The sequence below is a fragment of the Tigriopus californicus genome, chromosome 6 (assembly GCF_007210705.1).
Source record: "Tigriopus californicus strain San Diego chromosome 6, Tcal_SD_v2.1, whole genome shotgun sequence".
In the NCBI taxonomy this organism is placed as follows: Eukaryota; Metazoa; Arthropoda; class Copepoda; order Harpacticoida; family Harpacticidae; genus Tigriopus; species Tigriopus californicus.
In genome coordinates, this window is record NC_081445.1 from 691982 (window position 1) to 694940 (window position 2959).

General features: G+C 39.9%; 1 long non-coding RNA gene across 1 annotated transcript in view; it reads left to right on the plus strand.

Moving 5' to 3' along the window:
* The first annotated feature begins 343 nt into the window (after positions 1–343).
* The window catches only part of LOC131882044 (uncharacterized), a 3832-nt gene continuing 1216 nt past the window's right edge, over positions 344–2959 (plus strand). The window contains exons 1-2 of the long non-coding RNA XR_009373438.1: positions 344–768; positions 868–2909. This is a non-coding gene — a long non-coding RNA (uncharacterized LOC131882044). The remainder of the gene's footprint in view (positions 769–867; positions 2910–2959) is intronic.

Consider the following 2959-nt stretch of genomic DNA (forward strand, 5'->3'; position numbering starts at 1 on the left):
AATTTTCCGTTATAATTGTTCGGGTACATTTGGCGGCGTCAAATATGTCAAAGTTCTTGGACGAGCATATCACCACAATTCTGAAGATAATGAAATTGAAGACACCGTTCTTTGCCGCATAAATCAAATTCATGAAAAACAGAAGAAAAATTACGGTCCACCGCAAATCACCAATGCCCGAATTATAGGCTGAAGAAAACAGGAACTCGTCCAAATACGCCGTTCTAAAGAACGATCTCAGCATATTTGTTGTGTACGCTTCGTGACTGACTTGTATTTGACTAGTACGATTTATATATACATGACTAGAATACATTAACATTGGTAGAGCATGAGCAACATGCTCTTCACCAGGATATCACAATATTGAGTCTGAAGAATCTTCAGAAGAAGATGAAAGTGTTAACAGCGACGTGGACAATCAAGAGGACGAAGCTATCGAGGAGATCAGTGTCCTGAAAGCCATAAAATACGGTCCAAGCCAGGTTTCAGACGGTTAAATTTTGGAGAAGTTCCTGAAACGGAAGAGGAGCAAGAATATTCCCAATTGGACTACAGAGAAGCCCAGAGAGGGGTAAAAAAAAGATGGAAGAGATGTCTACCTAAACCCACCAGCCTTTGTCATTGGAGAGTCCCCAAATATTGACAGGGCCATGGAAAGTAATGCAAATGACGTGAAATTTTTGTGGTACATTAATGTTGTAACAGCCAAGGCAGACTCTAGACACTCGTACTCTCGAGTCCTAGAGTGAAAGCTTATCTTTCAAGGTAAATCAAAGTCTGCGGAAATAATGAAAATCAATCAAGGAATAATTTCAGGGCTTCGTATTGGTCTGTCTGCTTGACGCTTGTTGGAATTTATTTTAGGAAGGAGTCCTCAATGGCCCTCCTAACATTTGTGTCGTTAATTCCCTGATAGCCTTGCAAGATTGTGGTAATGGTGTGCTCATCGTATTGGGAAAGTCTAAAGTGTTAATCCCGTAGCAACCTTTGGGTTGGACTTGGTCAAGTATTTTAATCAAAATACCTGACCAACCCTAGATTCAAGGGCAAACCATAACTGCCAACTCTAATTCGTTGAAGGATCAAAGGTTATATCAAAAACAGATCAAATAAATTGATACCTTGAACTGCCAGCGAGCCCATTTCCAGTTACAAAAACTTCATTTGTTGTCTCATTTTGGTTAGAAAAATCCTAAGCACACAATTGCATTGTCTAGGCTAAGTTGTCCATTGAATTTCTACATTTGATGAAAAAGGTACTCATTTCATCCAATTGTGACGTATTGCACAGTATTGTACGAAGTGAGAAAGGAGGGACAACAAGAACTGTTCCACGGCATGGTTTTAGCAGAAGCCAAAATGACACTCATTCTTCACTTCTAGCCACTCATGAGAAAAGTACATTTACTTTCATTCAAGTCTTTTGTCAATGTGCGACCTAATCTATTGTACTTCTTGTTAGATGATTTATTGATATTGACTTCCCCAGGAACGTACTCTATTGCTCCAACAATCTCTGCATTTGCCGATGGTAACTTGTCCTTATCATAATTGTTGCTCATCTGAGCCAACACCACCACGGGTGGGCAAAAAAAATGTTTGGGACTCACTTTCTAATGATTTTGTACTTGTAAGAGTCATTCCTACAAATGGTTTAGTTTTAGCGTTTAAAGTTCAATTTTTTCGACATTGCATTCAATCACGTTGATTGATCGGAGACTCTGTTCTTTCCATAATTTTAGCCTTCAAAAGTTATGCAATTTCAAGTTGCCTACTCTCAATGTACAATCACCGAATGGTCGCTGTTGGCTAGATATTTATTGCATTCTTGCGGAGGTATTTAAACAGAGGGAAAATTTCTATGACAAGTATGATTGTAGGAGCAAGAGTAATGGGGAATTGCTCGCGGTGACTAAAGTATAACACTTGTGTGTTATGTTTACTTCTGTCATGAACATGCAATATAGGGGACTCTAAAATATACCTCTCGTGAACTCAAACCTGTCCATGCCCTCTGTTCTTCCCCCTTAGTGGACATCCTCGCCGCTTTTGGAAAAAGAATCCTTGTAATTTGAAGTAGTAAGTACTGATATATCTTACTTAGCTTTTAATTCATGTAATACCTGATCCACCGACGAATTAGAGTTCAATTCCCTCGCTGCCCCGCTTTATGCTCTGAATAAAACTATTTTTTGATGTGAGACTTTACTTTTTCGTGAGTCTTTTTGTTGCTTGGAGTGCTTGAAGCATTTTGCTGAGTGCTTGATGTGAATACGCCATTTCACTTTTCGGTCATCACATTCTCTTTTATTTTGTTTTATTTCTTCACGTTCAGTGTGACAAATCTCTTTATTTTCACTTTAGTCTTGTATTTTACTAACTTCGTGACCACCATTGGGATTGGAATCAGCAGTTCGAAATGAAATAGTTATATATCTCTTTCAGTCTTAAATTTATAACCTGATATACCTGATCCACCAACGAATTAGAGTTCGTGGATCTGGTTAGCCCTTGAATACAGGTTTAATCTGGAATATTGACCAAAAGCTTGTCCAAGTAAAACTTAAAGGAGGCTACTGGATCAACACCTCCGTACTCTCCACGAATATTTGGGGGGGAGCAAAAAATCGTCGGCATAGTTATGGTTACCCGAGCACGAGTCCGAGTTCTGTAAGGCCAAAGAAATATTGACGTCACCCGCGGTCTTCAAACCGTTCGACCCCGATTTACCAACTTACTGATGCTTCGAAACTCCACGGACTTGGATTTGCACTCGTCCAACGGGGACCGGTAATCGGGGGCGACGGCAACGTTCGTCTGGTCCAGTGTGGATCATGCGATGCGCTTTGTTACCAGCACAGAAAAACTATGCCACAGTGGAGTTGGTTTGTTGTGCAGAAATGCAGGTATTTTCTACGAGGAATGCCAAAATTTGAAGTCATTACTGATCATCAAC